The following is a 20,121-nucleotide window of genomic DNA, read 5'->3' as shown; positions in this document are numbered from 1 at the left end:
CTTAAATTTTTTTATGAAAATATCATCATATTCATTGGATAATTAGATAAAACCTTTAATATCAAAAAATGGTTAACCCAAGTAGAAAGGATTGGAGCCTTCGTTTAAGTGATGCCTTATGGGCATATAGAACTGCATATAAAACTCCTTTAGGAATGTCTCAATTTAGACTTGTTTTTGGAAAAGCGTGTCACTTACCTGTGGAAATCGAGCATAAGTCTTATTCGGCAGTGAAGCAATGTAATTTAGACTATGATCTTGCTGGAAATGAAAGGAAATTACAGTTACTTGAGTTGGAAGAATTGAGGTTAGAGGCATATGAAAATGCAAAAATCTATGAAGACAAGACCAAAGCCTTCCATGATAAAAACATAGCTAGGAAATCATTTCAGGTTGGACAGAAAGTTCTTTTATTTAATGCTTGCTTGAAATTATTTCCAGGAAAATTACAAACTAGATGGCTTGGCCCCTTTGTTGTTACTAATGTTTTTCCTCATGGTGCAGTTGAAATCAAAGATTTCAATACTAACAAAACTTTCAAGGTTAATGGTCACAGGTTAAAACCATTCTATGATCAAGCTTATGTGACTATGATTGAAGACATTTTATTTGAACAAGCATGAAGAAAGGAATGTCGAGCCAACGACGTAAACCAAAGGCGCTACTTGGGAGGCAACCCAAGGATATTATGCTCTTTTCCTTGTTCATTTCTTTTGATTTCAGTTTTTTTTTTTTTTTTTTTTTTTTTTTTTTTTATTATTATTATTATTATTATTATTATTATTATTATTATTATTTTCTCTCTTTCTTTCTTTCTTTCTTTCTTTCTTTCTTTCTTTCTTTCTTGTGTTTCCTTTCTTTTCTACAATTTTATTTGTTTCATCGTTGGGGCACCATGAGATAAACTTACTGGATTTAATTTGTGCATTCTTGCAGCAGCATCACTATGGTCGGTTTAATCTCACAAGTACACTGCATTATACCTTTAACTCCAGAACTCCGGTCATGAGAATTGAGGAGGATAAAAAATTCAGCAATCAGAAAAGAACTCTGAGTGTAACCGTGTACAAGCAGCGGAATGAAGAGTTCCGCACACTGAAAAGCTGAGTGCTATGCAATGTGCAACAACATCACAAACATTCTGAAATCTCATAATCTACTAAACCAGCTAAGTTTCTTCTTCTTTTTCTTCATTTCTTTTTCATTGAGGACAATGAAAGATTACGTGTGGGGGAAGCAAAATACTGGTTATTTGTTGTGTGGTTTGAGTTGTTTTGTTTTTGTTTTTGAAGACGACTTTATGTTAGGCAGTAGTCAATTTACTGGGGAGGTGCTGCCGAATTTTTTTTTTTTTATATGTTGGAAATTTTGAACTAATAGCAGTAAAGTACAAAAAAAAATGAAAAAAAAAATGTTTGTTTTCTCCAATCTTCTTGATAACTTACACTCTGGGCTTGTGTCGTATCTCCCTCAAATTGCAACTAATCCATGTTTTGTAAATGATTTAGGCATTTAAAACAATGCATATGACACATCAACCAAAAAGCTTATCCTTGTTATTTTCCATGAATGAATCACAAATATACCTCTACTTACAAATCAAATGATTAACCTTTCTGAAACTAGTAGGGCATATAAAAGTGTGATGTAAAAATGGTTGTTGACATACAATGGTGGGTATAGTATTATAAAGTGAAAGTTTCAACGTCAAAGGCTCTACGTACCAATGTCTAGGTAAAAGTGTTTAAAAAAAAAAAGAGAGAAAAAAATTCAAACCCAGTTATGTACGTGTGATGTTTCTATCTCTTGCTTGAGTAGTTCGAGTAAGTAGACCCTTAGGGGTATCTTAAAGCCTAGTGCCTGGGAGTCACTGGTCGAACACTCGCTACATGGACTCTTTGACGGAGGTTGAACATTAAGAGTCATGAAAGAAAAAAAATGTGGTGTACATAAAGTTTAGGTTGCACCTGAGGAATATTTGTTATTATTTGGTTGTAATCGTACTGTACTCTACTAGTTTCAGAAACGTTACCACTGCATTCCCATAAATTATTGTCATATCCCTCTTTTACCTTAACCCCATGATATCCTTGAAAAGTCCTAATGATTTAAGACATGTGGATTGGTATAAGTAAGGAGGGTGAGAAATGATTAAAGTTAATCGAGCAAGTCGTCAAGTTAAATTGGGGAAACTTCTATAAAAATGAGTTTTAAAAATTGTTTACTGCTATTTAGTTGAAAATTTCTGAATAACGGACTTTGTGGGTATGTCTACTGCAAATCCTCACGAGACCGTACTCGTCCTCTAGGGGGAACTTAGGGGTTTAAAGGGCTTGTTGCACGTGCTAAGTGTAACCGTGATTCCTACGACAGTGAGTTAGGTTTATTGCTTTTATAGGTTAGTTTTATTTAGTTTGTTCGAGGGCGACCAAAGACTAAGTGTGGGGGAATTTGATAAGTGCATAATATACCATATTTTTAGTCCCTAATATTAGTCCTACAATCGCTTTTTATTAGTTATTTTATGAAATTATCCACTTTAATAATTTTAGTTCTTAGTTTATGTTAGTATTTTATTTTATAGCTATTCTTTTTTTTTTTAATAATTGGTACTTAATATCAAGTTGTGTGTTTTTGGTAGGAAAGCAAGAGGAAAAGAAAGTGGAGTATGAAGTGGATTTGGCTAATGTAGAACATCAAAGAAGGCCCAAATTGTGTGGTTATCTAATCACATTCACGTGCCATCATCATCAAAGAAAAACAAAAAAAAATAAAAAAAAATAAAAATATAAATAAATAAGAAGAAAAGGGGAAAAGGGTGCGTGAAAACCAAAGCTCAAAACAACATCTCTCAACTCCATGTTTATCTTCATCAAGCTCAAAATCTTTCTTCAACACATCCGAAATTCAAGGAAAGCGATGAATTCTTATCCTATTTCAAAAGTTTATCATCCCGAACCCAAAAATCGGTGGTTGTTTTTGGCTATAAAAACCCCAAAAAAAATCATCTCAAAAACACACACAACCTAGCCGAAATATACCAACTACAAAGTAATTTAAGTGAGTTCATGAATTGGGCAATTGGTGAAGAGAAGATAGCCGTTGGAGGGAAGCTTAGTCTCGAATCCAAGGTAGAACAAGAATGACGGTGAATTTGGGGTCGAAGCCGGGTTTATTAGACAGTTCTTTAGAGTATAATTCATAAATCTTCTTCTTAACTTTATTGTTCATATTACTTCTTGTTTAAATTATTTTGATAATTTGATGAAAAACTTGATGAGATTATTGGTATTACATTTGATTTTAATTTAAGTCAATTTTCAGTTTTGTTTAATTATTATTTGACCTTGCTTGTAATTCATTGATTAAATTCCGATTATACATGTTACTAGTGTGTGTATAGTTGTTAATTATTGTTATCTATATGGTTTGGCTTAGTTTAAATCATATAGTCAAGTGACACCTAATTTATATGCATGAGATCTGCGATTATGGTTTTATTTAGATTAGAGAGTAAGTTCAATCTAATTATTTTAGGCATTTATGTGATTAGAATAATTAGGACTAATAATGATGTCTCCTAGTTTATAATGCTTCCACCTCTAAATTATATGAGTTGCGATCATATTTGTATCAGTTAGAAAGGTTTAGAGTCAATTTGGCTTAGTTCATAAGTGACTAAAACTAAGGGATGATAGGGAGTCTTTGTTATCTTAGGCTCTACAGTTAGTCTAGTAATTAAAATTGGTGGTACTCAAGGTGAATTGTATGTTATTGCCAATAAACTAAATCAAGTAAGAGCTATTCAATGGAATGGTTAGTTGTGTCGTCAATTGTAGTTTATTAATTTAGTTCCGTATTAGTTTAGTATTATCTTAAACAAACCCCCCCCATTTTATGTACATATGTGAATAAATGTATAGTATGTAAATTTCCGTAATATATTGTAATTTAGTTAAACGTTGATTTAAGAGGCAAAAGTCTCCTCGTGGGATCGACCCTTACTTACCCTTTTACTAGTTGTTAATATTTTTTAAGGTTAAGTTAGGAAAATAAATATTTAATTTTATACGGTAAACGACATGTATCATGGTCCGGAACCATAACTGGATATTCGGGGATGATGGTACGAATCCAACCTAAAAGAGATTGAACCTGCCCTAAATCGGCCTCTACTTAATTCTTATGATGTCCATGTGCGCTTTTCGATCAACATACATACAATAAATTAATCCTAAGAATATTTAATCTACGTTGGTTGATTATTAATGCACAAATAAATCTAATATTGGTGATCACTTGAATTAAAATCATATTAGTCTAAAATTAAATTATTAATTATCTTATTAGGCGTGATTTCAAGTACCAATTCCTTTTAAACCTGCAAGAAGGGGCGTGATCAAGCAATAATAATCAATCATGAATAATCAAGCAATGTAATAATTGACATAACAATCATCATCATAATCAAAACATCATTAAAACATGATTAGCAAGATCCTAAGCATGATACTAAATGGATTAATAACACACCCTAGTATGTCACTAATAAAAATCATAATCAAAGCATTATCCTAAACATGATACTAGAAACATGATAATAGAAATATTAGTTAACACCCTAAACATGATACTAGGAATCAAAATCAACAACCTAACATGATCCTATATTCTAAGCATGATTTCTATCAAAAGAACAATTAAGTAATCGAATTACTTACTTTGATGCCTCGTATCTCTTTCTATCAAAACAATACACACCTTAGTAAACTTCAAGAAAGATTAAATCAAATAAATAAATCAAATAAGAATTGAAATATAGATTTGGGACCAAACCCTCAGAACTATCAACCTTTCACGTCGAGGTCAAAGGCAACTTCGAGGTTGGCTAGGAGTATTCAAATCTCATGAGAGAGGTATGGTGTTTGATCAAAGAAAGTATCAAGGATGTGTGTGGGATGTGTTTAGGCTAAGGCTAAGAAAAGAATCAAGAGAGAGAGAAAGTATTAGAGAGGGGATTAGATGATGATTGTTGGTGATCTAACTTGTTGATGATTGAAAACGAGGTGATACAACCTCTATTTATAAGAAAAAAAGAGGGTCGAAGGATCAGAAAAAGAGTCAGAATTCGACTCGAAGTAAAACGCTTCCCATCGCAGCGCGATGATCTTGTCGCTTAGCGATGGTTTTGGAAAGATATAATTCGTACAGAATCCTATTTCCAATCGGATTGGGTTAATCAAATTTCCGTACGTGTTCTAATTTGACCGGGATTAGGATCATTGAAAACAGATGTTTTATCCGATGTAAAATTCTTAAATCTTTATCTTTTCGAAAACAGGATAAATTAGAACCTTCTAGAGGATTATGGAAGCTCACAATAAATCCTAATGGATTTAGGATTGAAAAAAACCTTCTAGAATATTCTAGAAGCTTGTAATAAATCCTAATTGGTTTAGGAATGGGATTAAGGTAAATGGACCCTCCACATGGTCATTGGGTCGCAGGTAAGGCTTGGTTCAGGTATTTTGGCCATAACTTCTTCGTTATAAGTCGGATTTGGGCTTATAATATATTGTTAGAAAGCTCTTTTCAAACCCCATCCAACTACATAATAATTGGACCAGATTATGGACCAAAATAGACTGTTTTGGACGTTTTGTAAAGAGGACACGAAATAAATGATTTTCAAAAACACAAAATGAATGATTTTGGTTTAAAACATTTTAGAAAAGGTTAGAATTATGGTTAAGGCTTAATAAAACTTCACGAGACTCTTCACCGAACTCGTAAATCAAAGACGTGAATGGTACTCATCATTGGGTTTGGTTTTTGGGGAGACACTATCGGGTGTTTACACAACAACAATATCAGGTATTGTAGCTTCAAATATTCCCTCTGGCAGAACAACACATTCTAGATTCAAGATCCCTTTAGATTCAGATACATCACTTGCTTGTGATGTTCCTAAGCAAGGAAGCCTAGCTGCTTTAATAAAAGAAACTGCTCTTATAATTTGGGATGAAGCTTCCATGGCATGTAGGGAAAATATTGAATCCTTAGATTTATTACTACCGGATCTTTGTCATCCTGATCAGCCTTTTGGTGGGAAAGTGGTTGTGTTTGGAGGAGATTTCTGGCAAGTGTTGCCTATTTTGCCTCAACGCACACAAAAAGAAGCTATTGGTGTAAGTGTAGTCAGTTCATACATTTGGCCTCTTTTAGTCAAGTTCCGGTTAACAGAAAACATCAGAGTTAACGACGACTTGCCTTATTGAACTTTCCTACTTGCTCTGGGGAATGGACAGTTGCAGTCAGCTGAAAGTGCCTATGTTCAGTTACCAGGACAAATTGTTCAGTACTGTAATTTACATGAGGATCTTGTTTCTGTTATAACTGCAACAATTTTCCCTGAAGTTGGCACGCCAGGATTTGATAGTAGCATATTCAATGAGAGAGCAATTCTCACACCTATGAATAAGGATGTAGATTCCATTAATGAGTACTTGATTGAACAGTTTCCCGGCGTCCCTACTATGTATACAAGTTATGACTCAATACTTGATGATAATTGCACACTCTACCCGACTGAATTCCTAATTACACTTTGCCCAGGAGGAATGAGCCAGCATCAACTTGTGCTGAAAATAAACAACCCTGTTATTTTATTAAGGAATTTAGCACCCTCGAAGGGAATGTGCAATGGTACTAGCCTTATATGTAGGTGATTCTTGCCTAATTCAATTATTTGTGAAATAGCATCAGGCCATTATAAAGGCACACTCTATTTTGTTCCGCGGGTAAACTTAAGGCCTTCAGCTTCTTCTAGGTACCCTTTCCGGTTTGAGAGAAAGTAGTTTCCACTTAAGTTAAGCTTTACTATGACAATTAACAAGTCTCACGGGCAGACACTTAATCGAGTAGTAGTCTACCTTCCACAGCCATGCTTCTCTCATGGTCAGTTGTATGTTGTTCTTTCACGAGCCAAAAAATCAGATAAAGTTACTGTTTATACAACTCAGTCACTAGCTGCTGCCGATAGAACATTCTGATAACATTGTGTCGTATGATGTCTTAAGGCTGGCCAACTCATTTGAAATATGGCATTCTAAGTAAGTTCAGATTTAGTATCTTTGCTACTTCACATATAAAGTTACATCAGTTTGTTTTACTGCAATTATCTTCTTATTAAATTTGATTTAAGCTTCTTTTTTTTTTTTTTGCAGCCATTGTACATGTTGGTTTGAAATGTAGCTGATTTTTAAAGCATATTAAACTTCACAGTTTGTGCTTATAACATTTGTTGATCTTTTGGAGGAACTTAGAGTGCATTGATGATTGTAAAAATGACCAATTTAGCTAATAGCTTTTAAGAAGGCCCCCTTATAACTGGTCTTCCTATGACATCTGTATTTGATCATTTCAAATTAATACCATTTGCAAAACTACAGATTATATTTAATTTTTAAATCTAGCTTGTGTGTAAATGTTTACACTATCTGTAAAATGTAATATTATTTTCAAAAAACATTTAAAATGCACACAAAAATAAAAATTTGTATATTCAAGGATGTGAAATATGAAAAAATGCTTCAAATAAGATGATAAAACAGAAAAGAATAATAGTTTTCTTCAGTTTTTTTTTTAAAAAAACCAAAACTTTTACCTTTTGCATTTTCAAGTGTCAACAAAGATGTCAAAGAAAAAGCCTACACATTAGTCATAAGTCAGGTCAAAACTGATTATTAACTAAGTAGCATTAGAACATTCACATGTCCACTGGATATTACACAATAAATACTTTCTAGCCAATCAAATTGCTTTTCTTTGCTCTATTTAAAGAGCACTTCTGCTTTACAAAACATATATCTTACTTGCCTTTTAGAAAGAAACTTCATTGAAGATTATTCTCTGTGATAGACTGTTGTTAAGGTAAGTGCATTAATGGCTTTGTTCTTATGATTTCAAATTACTAAATCATCACTTATTTTCATTTAATAACATGTTTCTTAGATCGATTTTATTGTCACAGCTTCATTTGTATGCTTGTTGCCTTCCTTTTTAATGTTTACAATCTATTTTACCTAGCAATCAATGCTCCTTTGAACATGGAAAAAACCAATTGTCATGTCCTGATTTGTTCACATTAAATAGCACGCCTTCTTTAGTATTTTTCAGTGCTATAGATCTTGAAAATGCTTACTATATTGTATACTAGTATAAATTACATACACTTATGGTTATTTATAAAGTACAGGTGCTGAGTTTCTTTCACTGAATTAAAGCAACAAATCTTGCATGACTTCAATATGTTGTTATAAATGGCTCACTATTGTGCAATTATAATTTAAACAAATGGTAGTACAGACCAAGGTATCATTTTAGCATGTACTTAACTTATATCTTCAATCAATGCATCAACCTCTTCATAATTGTTTTAGCATGTACTTCAACTCCCATAAAATTAACAAGCACACTTTGCTAACTTTTCTTTGCATGCAAATTTATTAGATGAAACCTCAGTATTCTGCAAAATATCCAGAAAATAAAAAGGCTTTCCAGAAACTTGTGTTTGAGGATGAAGAGGTATAATGTTGTGAGTATTCTGTTTTTTTCCCTAGTGATTAAGTAGGTTGTGTTCTAATTGGTTTGTTGCTGTACATTTAGGGTAAAAAAATCAGAGGCACTTTATTTGATGATGAGATTGAGAATTTTCAGAATATCTTGGAGCAACAGAAACAGTACATAATATCAGATTCCCCTATCAGGAATACTAATCCAATGTACCGCCACAAAGAAGGCGACTACTACCTGTCGTTTGGAGGCACAACTGCAATTCAGTCACTCAATCCTAATTCAGGTCCTATTGTGCCAAACTACACTCCTATTGCTGAAGTACCACCAACAAGCAGTATACATGACCGATTTGGTAACATTCAATCTGTAGGTTAGCATGCTTTTCACTTGCTGCAGCGTATTTAACTTTTTCCAGCTCTGTTTTTCATAAATACAGATATTCTTGGAGTGGTGGTGCATATGGAAGACGTACAAAAGAAGAAGACAAACTCTGGTTATGAATTTGATGTGCGCGATATTGTTGCTGTGGATGATAGTGTGCAAAGGTTGTTATATATTCATGAATATAGAAATTGACTAATTATTATTTTTATGTTTCATTCTAATATCATATTGGTGCATCTGCAGGCTTAGTGATGATCTTGTGATATCTGTGTATGGAGAGCTTGCTACTAAAGACTGTGCTCAGCTAGCTAGTTGGTGTGAATCTTTTATGGTTGTTAGTTTTCGGCATTTACAACCAGCTCCCCACATAGGTTGAATTACTCTCTGAATAGCATAATAACAGTTGCTTAAACATGTTTATACCTTGATTAATATCTTATGACCTAGGATTCTCACTGGCATCTTCTATGTCAACAACAATTGATCCTAACCCTACTGGTCCATAAGTGAATGCATTAAAGGCTTGGTAAGCTAATATGTTGTGCCAAATTGTTATTTTTGTACCCGAATTATAATTACTTATTAGCTAATTCTATGGAACAAGATACTGGAGAACCAAGATTGTGTTGCTGACCATGTGGGACATGAGTTGCATACCAGATAGGCTAGCAGCTCCAATGTTTTAACCACTGTTGATGAGCTTAATAAGAAAACATTAATTTCACATATCTCTATTTACAAGAAGCATCTTCATATTCATTCGTATAACTTCTTTTAAATATATCAATTTGCAGTCTACTACCACTTCTGCACATGAGCGCCATTGGCTTAGCGTGACAATCCTATCTGCTATTAAAGAAGATGTGAATACTTATATTGGATGTAGTGGCTGTGGAAACCGTAGTGATAATGTGGAAACTATCAAGTTTTACTGTGAAAGATGTGAGAAGCAGTGCATTGCAGAGAAGAGGTAGAATAGACACATAGTAATCTTCTAATATTGCAAACTCTAATATAACTAACTACATTTACCTTCCACCAGGGTTAATATCAACTTTAATGCAAGCAATGACACTGGAATTATTCGCTTAAATGCATATGGAAAGCACTGTGAAACATTGCTAGGGCTTAAAGATACAGAACTCATACAGAAGAAGGTAAAGACACTAAATAGTTTCCATTACATATTTTGCTGATGTGATAGCGTAATTCTATTTTAACATACTATCTTAAAACACGCAGATGACGGATTGGCCTGAATTTGAAGCTATAGCTGATGCTTTGAAAGAAAAAAAAAATCAAACTCGAAGTTGGCCCAACTGGTGCACTCAAGAGAGTTGGATTTCTTAAATGGGTTATCAAATCCGTTTCTTTCGAGTGAAGTCATAACTGCTTAGGCCTTGGGCTTCTGATAGGAACACATTGTTTCAGGCAAGAGTAGCTTGTCATTTTGAATGTGTTCCTACTAGACACCTTTTGGAACAATAATATATTCTCTGCGCCCATTTAATATGCCTAATCGCTGCATTACTGTTATAGTGTTATGTAATCTTTAAATTCTCTCGTATTTGAACTTCTTGTGTTTTGTGACTTGCTTAACTACTTATGCATGGTTGTTAGTGCTTCGACTTTCTATTATTGTAATTGGTCTTTACTGTTTTAATTGGCTTTGAAGTTTATCTTCATAAATCCATCTTATATTTCTATACTATGTTTATTGGAACTGCTTTTCAATATAGTTTCTTACTTGTCACTTGGCTACAGTTCAGAAAAACTAGAAACTATGATTTTAATAAAAAAAACCCAGCTTAATACTGCAATGTACTGAGTTATAACTTACATTCAAATTACTTCAAATTTGTTTGTTAAAGTATGCAGTTAGTTGAGCATCATTTTCACTTACAAAAACAAATTCCATAAGCTAATAAATTCAGCTAGGGAGTAAATTAGAAATATATACAAATTGAATTTAATCTAGATGACTTATATTGCATTATATAACCAAGTATTAATTGAACTATTAACCTCATCATCCCCCTCATCTCCATCAGATTTGCATATTCTACATCAACTACTCCACCACCAATAACCATCACTTTTTATCACATTACTGCAGGCCTTTTCAACTTTAGCCACCCTACCATTCTAAGCACTTTTAGGTATCACAAGATCCTTTGCAATTTAGCTACTACAAAACTTTCAACCATCTCAGTTTTGAACATTTGAATTTCATCTAACTAAGCTAAATGCACAGGATCTTGCAAATCACTTTCAAGATTCTTCTTAACAATTTTTCCTTCTTTAAAACTCCTAATTTCTAAAATGTTAATTCGCACTCCAACCAACTACATTTCTACTTTGACTATCCTTTTTCCAACAACAAAAGCACTGCCCTTGCAGCTGAAAATAAACCCTGTAAATAGGAAACCATAATTTTCAGACATATTAAAATGTATAACTAAAAATAAGAAGCAAAAAGATTTACAATTTGGACATATAACCCAAAAAAACATAATAAACAAGTCATCTTCAACTAAATAAATCTGATGTACAGGAATTAATACATGATGCGTGCAAAGGCATTACACAATGGTTTAAACTTGCCACCCATTTAAAATCTTTAAAAAAGCAAAAAAGAAACAATCTTTTATTCAAAGGACAGATAAAACAACCCAGCTACAAAATCTTTATGGTTTACAATCTGAACAAATCTTTATGTAGCCCAAAAGGCCACCAGTCATTTCTTATATCAATGCTTAATTATGTAATACAATTTCACGCATGTTATTAGTCAAAAGAAATACAAAATAAAAAATGTATTTATAAAGCTATTTACCAAAAAAAAAAACACATCAAGAAAGTTTACTGATATGGCAATAAAGATTTCTAAGGTGGCTAGACTTATGCAAATGCAAATCAAATAAAACCACTTTTACTCTAAAACATTATTCCATACAAACAACCTAAAATAAGCAAACTAATGAAAAGATTTGCAAATACATTTAAGATCACTTAATTGATTTGCATATCAACAAAGCTAAAATGTTAGCTAATCACCCTGCCTTATTCTGTAGCTTCAATCATTAACATCAAGATACCATGCATTTTATTAATTTAAAAGATTCATCCATTATAACATAATTACCCAGCAAAACTACTAACACTCAACCAAATCAGCTCTAGGCTATAACCTTATGACATTCACAATGATATCAAGATCATAGTGTATCATACTTAACTAATTTTAGGCAACAATTTATAAGCTACAAAATTAAATAAACACTTATTAAACTATTATCCTTTTTATCCTCACCATCTCCTTCAAAATTATATTTTGCATTATACTCGTTACTAATATCCACTTTAGTCTTCTCATCATTCTCACATTCTTTGAGTATCATATTATTCTTAATAACATCACTTATTGTAGCACTTGTGATCATTTCAAGTTTGCAAATTTTACTCTCACTTTACTCAATTATAACTATAAAGCAAGTATAAGTTTCTTTTTTACCCCTATATGCATTCAATCCACTCAATATTTAGTCAAAAACACCTAAACCTATAACACTTATTTCGATAAAAGTATAAACAAATGTTTCACCTTCATGACTGTTACAATTTTAAAGCCATGCTTTATATTGCCTTAACCAATAACAATGTGGCACTAATAATCAATTCCAAGACTACATTCTATAATTCAATATGTTTAACATTAATATATAGCATGGTAAAAGGGAAAAACTATCACAGCTACCAATTTGAACAAAATATTTATATATTATCATATATGCCAAAATTCATTACATTTAAAACTTATGTTTCCAAACCTAATATCCTAAGCCAGTTCTATGATAATATTAACAATAGTCATCTAACTAACAAAATGAATCTGGCTTTAAAAACTTAACTAATTAAGAACTGCATAAACACATTCAAATAAGACTACTTAACACCTAAAATCATTACTTCTATGGTGAATCAAATCCATACGCATCAGAGTATTCATCGATTTCAGGGAACCTGTAATGGTACAGGTATCCATTATCCTCTTCAGAATTCGCATCCCATTCCCCTGGCTCCAGCACTGGTTCATCTTCCTCCTCCCCTCCTCTTCTTCTAGTTCTCCCTTTTCCTCCTCCCCCTTCTATTGTCCTTGTTCTGGTTCTCCCTCCTCATGAGCTGCATGTTGCTCCTACACCTGTTCTACTTGAACAACTACCTCCTCACGAACTACCTTTTTTATCTGAGCTTCTCCCTCTCCATCACTAATTTCCATATCAGCTACGCCTCCCTCAATTCCATCAACCTGAACCCCACCAACATTACTAAGTTCACCTTTGCTTTTATATGATTCACCCACATATTGGTGCATCTTCCTCCCTCTAATGGCATCATCTTCGCTGTCACTGTCAATTTGGACAATAGCATCACAATTGCTGTTAATTTTAAGCCTTTTACCGCTCCTTTTACTTTCATCAGCCTTGTCACATTTTGCTAGCTGCTCATCAATCTCGTCAATTTCCTTCAGCAACTGGTCAAGCTTACGTGTTACCTCCAATCGAACTTCAGCGATTGCCGTAAATTGACCCTGAAGATTCGCTTTCCTTTTTCTAGAAATTTGCGGTACCAATCCTGAAATGAAGGGCTGCCATTGTTTCTGGCCATTAATAAGCTTAGATTAGAAAGTTTTAATGGAAGAAGAAGGCTTTTGGAATTTGCAGGAATTTGACAGAGAAAAGTTTTGAGATTGCCAAAATTAAAAGTAACTTTGCCTTTTATATTAATCAAATCGTCACTTTTCTCTTCATGTCTCTTCGAATGTCCCAGCTAGCATCTTATTGCAGAAGAGAGAAGGTTGCATCGTTTCACACAACGTAACACACGTTGACCGAGGAAGCATTTTACTTCACAAAGTCCAATAGTTCAAAGCTTGTTATATAAGTACTACATAAGAACATTCACAATATAAAAAAGAAGCTGACTCCGTATTTGTTTGAAAATAGCTATATCAAAAGCCAATCGCGCGGAAATTTTACCCGGGAATAAAAACGTCATCGACACTTATTTTTTTAATTGCTTTTTTGAGGGGGACCATTTTAAAATTTTTTAATTTACTACTTTACTTAATTTACCATTTTCCGACAACTGTATTACCTAAAACAACAATAGTGCGTACTACTTATTTGTGCATAATAATAATATCAAGAAACTATCACGTAACCATTTAAAACAACCTTTAAAATGCGTTATATATAATTTAATTGTTATACGTAACATTTTGAACAACAACTAACGAAGATTAACATATTTTATGTAATTTCTAAAATGCACATGCTTTAGCACCTATTTTAAACTATAATACTTAATACTTTAAGTCATTCTTAAAATTTAACTTTCATTTCCATGATTTATAAGAAATGAACTTTCCATATTATGTTACAATACACACTTTTATATAATCGTAGGGTATTCATAATTTTTTTGCTGAAACCATCTACCTAGCCACACCTTTCATTATTATTCTTAGTTTTGCATTTTAAAATGCCAAATGTACCATTTACTTTACACATGTTTCTTTTAATAAAATTATCTAAGGATATCTTATTAGTAATATTACTTTTACATTTTTCATGAAAAAATAGTCGCCATTAACTTTAAACAAACAAACAAAAAAAAAGATGTTTTAAAACCCAATTTTTCATTATCCCATATAATTTATAATCATTTAAGATGTATTTGAAAAAAAGGTTTTCCTCGCTTTTCACAAAAAATTTAAAAATTAAAAACACATTTTATTAATGCTTAATGACTATATAGGATTTTTCATTTTTAAAAGTTGAAAATAATATTGGACACAGTATCCACCATATTATATCATAATTAGATCACTTAAACACCATGCCATCTTTTTGTTAATTGATTACACACAAAATACACTAAAAGATTGTATGATATATAATATTAAACCTTGTTTTTTGAATCTCTTAATTGTAGATCTAATTTTTAATTAGTAGCACACAAACATTGTTATATAAATAAACACAAATCCCATTCTAAATCAAATTACAACCTACTTTCAAAAGTACAATGTTATCCTTATAAAACCCACTAAATTGGCCCATTATCTTGCACATTATTATTATAAGTCCACTTATTTTGGGCTCTCACTACATAAACAACAACAAGACTATATATTCATATGTATAACTATTAGAGGCTATATTAGCTACACATAACCCTTAAATCACATTTCACTAATTAGACTACACCTCAACTTTGTTTTTTAGCAAAACTAAAGAATTATAAATATTTATACTCTTGCTTTTTATGCAACAAGTTTAGTTTCTATTAATCGACTTTATGAAAATTTTCCCAAAAATTAAAAATTAGTTTAGTTGGCAAATTAGTTTTTTTAAAAATTACCAAAATAAGAAATGTTCAATACTATTTTGATATTATTTAGGTTACTCATGTACTAATTCACTACAGCATATATATACAAACTAATTATAAAATACATACATTGTTATATACATGACCACATGGCCCATTCTAAAGTAAATTTAAGCCCATTGTTAAAAGAACAATATTCAATTTCACACAATTACATATTCTTAAGCCTTGTGAACTCTTGCTACATAGTTGAATATGCTAATTTGCAATTAAATATGCAAACTCATTAAAATACCAACAAAATAATAGTAACATATAAGCTATATGGCACCAAAAGTAAATCAAAATTGCACTAAAATAGCTCATACATACCAAACATTCATTTTACTTCATTTCATTAACTTAAGCAAGCATCCATAATATTACCATTACCAACTTCTAAGAAACTTAACCAAGCCAACAAACTTTCACAAAAGATATTGACTTAAAGTTCTACCATGCTTAATTAATTACAGATAGTAATTATTTGACTAGCATATTAGCCAAACACTAAAATAACTGCTAACAATTCTAATCATGATATCATGCCTGGCCACCACCAATTCCTACCACCTATCACCTCTTCACTTGCACCTTCTTTATCTTCAACCATATCATGCTTTCCACCCTTTTTAGCTAGCAAATCATCCTTAGAAAATTGTGTTGCCCCTGCACTGTCAACAAATTCAGCTCTGTTCATGTGAGACTGGCCTAGCTTAGCATCAATCACAACATGATCAGAATCATCTTCAACCCTCTTTGTAGCCTTTTTGATTCTTTCATAGTCCTCGATTTCAGCAATCTCACCTGCAATTTTATTCAGTTCTCATTTTATCTTCACAATTCTCTTCTCAACATCATAACAAATAATTGACCTTCTAAATTAGCCTGCCTAAGTTCAAGGAGCTACAGCCGAGCCTGCACATTACGTTTGTGGTTGAAAAAGCATTGCTTAGAAGATGCAATATCATCATTTTCAGCCATGTTAAAATAGGACAGAAGATAGGAAGTAAATGATAAAGCTTTTGAAGTTAACAAAAGAAAAAATAAGCCAAGCCAATATAAAAGCTGAAGGTCTGATATACACTAGACAATACTTGATAAATAAACATTATACATAAGTTAATACTAGGTACAAAAGGGAAAAGAATTTTAAATTCAAAAGAAATCTACACAGCAAGTTTAGCTTTTAAATTTCTTCCAAAAAATTAATGAGCTTGTGTTGTCACAATAATTGCATTGTTCAACTTACTTACTGAGTTACTTTTTACTTCATTGTTGTTACTTTATTATTTCTTGTGTGTTAGGCAATTAAGCATGCCTATATACTTTAAAGTTATTTAAGGATTGATGATGATACATACTTTTGTGTTTTTACAGTGTTATGGAGGTAACCTAATAATAAGGATATTAGTACATTTGCAGAAGCTATTAGGATGTTAATAGAACCTATGTAAATTACTTTTTATTAATTAGCTAAATCTTTTATTAAACTGCTCATGACTAATAAATTAAAAGACTGAGCCTTTATTAAACTAATCATGATTACCCAATGTAAATTGGCATATGATGGCATGTTAATCAAGCACTATGATGGAATCAGACTGTAATGAAAGAACTAATGCATCAAAACAAAACAAAAAACTTTACTAAACAAATCACAGATACCAAATCTTGATTTCATTTCATTTCATAATCTTCAAGGATACATCCATAAAGCTACCATTACCAAAAGCTAAAACTACTTAAGCAAGCAACCACAACATCAACTACAAGATCTTACTACCATAATAGTTGTAAGCCAAAATACAAGAACCTTACTACAAATACTTTGAAGACAAGTGACTCAATACAATTTTAATAAATATTTAGCTAACATAAAGACTTCCTTAAAATGAACCACCATATGAGGGATCACTTCCAAGTGAATATGAAGGACTTGAATGGTGGTGAATTTCAATGCCATGGAGACTAGGCTGAGAAGTGAAGTTACTGGTTCCTTCATTAGGTTCTTCTTTTGCTTCAGCTCCAGTAGAGTGCATGCAACAACCTGTGTTTGGGCTAGGTTGATTTTCTTCTAGTGAACCAAAGCAAAGAGCAGACACAACTGCATCTAGCTCTTCCACCCTTTTCTCAAGAGAACTAACCCGTTTCTCCACCCCTTCTAAACCAGATTGCTTAGGTGCCCCACATTGACCACTGCTATCCACCTTATCTTTGCCCTTGCTTGCCATAGTAATTGAAGTACTTTAAAGACAACAAAGATAGTAGTATAAGTATAGAGATGCAAATAAACTTGTGAAGTTTTAAGCACCCTAGCCTCCTTTTATATATGGCTAGATGACTAACCATTAGGGGTGGGACTTCGGTTTGGGGGTTCGGTTTGACCTCGGTGCGAGTCGGTTTCGGTTTGGAGCGGTTCGGGTTGAAACGGTTTGATTTAGCTGACGGGTCGGTTCAGTTCGGTTTGGGTTAGTCACGGGTCGGTTCGGTTTCGGTTTATTTCTTTACGGTTTAAATTCGGTTTGGGTCATAAGCGGGTCGGTTTATAAACAATTCGGATCATGCCGGTTTAGTTTGAAACGGGTCAGTTTAGGGGGCGGGTTAACCTAGGTTGATGTCGGTTCGGTTTACAAATAGTTTGGATCGTGCCGGTTTGGTTTGAAACGGGTCGGTTTAGGGGCGGGTTTACCCGGGTCACTGTTGGTTCAGTTTATAAACGGTACGGATCATGCCGGTTCGGTTTGAAATGGGCCGGTTTAGGGGCGGGTTTACCTAGTCCAATGTCGGTTCGGTTTATAAGCGGTTCGGATCATGCCGGTTCGGTTTATAAGCGGTTTGGGTCATGAATTCATGATTGTTTTAAAGACCGCCTCATGACCATGATTTAATTAGTTGATACTTAGAGTATGATAAATCGATAATTAAGGAAGTACAAGTACTCAATTAGATCGATTAACAAGTGTTCTAAAATTTTAAGTTTTAACATATATGTTTATCGATTATACGTACATAATTACATAGTTACATACTTACATACCAATGAGGCCATGAGGCCATGAGGCAATGATAGTATGATACCAATCGTACATTTGTACCATACTACCATATGATATACACAATACATATACATTAACAATATCGTATTGAATCAATTTCAATTTCCAAATATTTGCATTTCTTATAATTTATAAGTTACACGAGATTAAATGGATTAGTTATTTAGTTTGGTACTTTATTTAGATTACTAACTCAAACAACTTGATAAGTTAAATGGACGAAACGACGAAATCACTAAAGTGGTGATGAAATCATTATGCAATACTAATGTACAAATAGTCAAATAGTCAAATATACAACGGTTAGATTGAATACCCATGAAAAACAACAGTTAGATTTCATTACTTTATTAGTTACTACTTATTACTTATTAGTTATTACTTATTACTTTATTAGTCTTATTACTTATTAAGTTATTAGTTTAATACATTTAAAGTCTCAGACTCACAGATATATTCATATATATAGTTATACATAGAGATGTTAGATATTGATGTACATTAACTATGTCATATTAATCAATTTCAATTTTGTTTCATTTGCGTTTCTTACAATTTATAAGTAGTAATAATAATAATAATAATAATAATAATAATAATAATAATAATAATAATAAGGATAAATTGGATTTTAACACCTGACAAAAGGCTGAAAATGGTTTTTAACACCCCCCAAAAAAAAACTTTTATTTTAACACCTCCCAAAAATATAAAAGTTGGAAGTTAACACCAGTTAACGATTTCCGTCACGGAAATTTAACGTGGGTCCCACAAATTGGCTTGAACTTCAATTTTCACCCAGCAAAACACGAAACTTCTTTCTTCATTGAATTCGCACCAACCGTCTGCATTGAATTCTTTCTGAACCTTCATTGATTTCGCTTTTGAACCAAAGGAGATCTTGGCTGAGAAGTGGAGTGTAGGGTGGTGTCAACGTTGGAGAAGATAAGCTCAGGAGGGTTTCTTCATCATCTTCTTCAACTACAAAAGTGCGAAAGCCGCTTGAAATTCACAGAAAATAAGGTAAAATTGCTCTCCTTTGATAGCAATTTCGTCAATTACTGGTGCTTCATTGCTGTAAACCTTGCAATAATTGGGTAATTAGGGTAAATTTTGGGACCACAGTAGGAAAGCCTTGATAAATCAATTTCTGTAACTGACTATGCGACTTAGGTTAATTGGATTTCGTAATTGAAAGTAGAGATTAATTAAGGTGGTTTATTGTTAATTAAACTAGCAAGTGTGGTTTGTTGATTAATTTATGTTACTGAGCACCTACATTGGCTTGTATATGTTTATTTTCAATTTTTTTATGTGTTTGTTTGTGTGGCTGTGATGGATTTGTTTATTCGTATTGTGCATGTATAGTTACATGGCTTTTAATATGTTTTATATGTTTTTCACTGGTGGGTAGATAATGGGTGACAAGGATAGTTTGGTTGACATCTGCCTTAGAGTGGGAGGTGCTTTTGTCCCTAAAAGAGTAACCAAAAACAGGCAGCTGCTGTGTTGGTGTGGTGGTTGGTGTTACTGGAAGAGGAAGGTTCAAGTATCTAAGTTGGATGTGCATTTGATTAGAACAGCTGCAATTCATGGTTTTGTTAATGGTGATATGGATGTGCCTATGCATTACAGCTGTTGGTATAGGTAGAAGGGGAAAACCTTT

Source organism: Chenopodium quinoa, unplaced genomic scaffold, assembly GCF_001683475.1.
Source record: "Chenopodium quinoa cultivar QQ74 unplaced genomic scaffold, ASM168347v1, whole genome shotgun sequence".
NCBI lineage: Eukaryota > Viridiplantae > Streptophyta > Magnoliopsida > Caryophyllales > Amaranthaceae > Chenopodium > Chenopodium quinoa.
The sequence above is the reverse complement of the archived record's forward strand: the minus strand, read 5'-3'. Positions refer to the sequence as shown.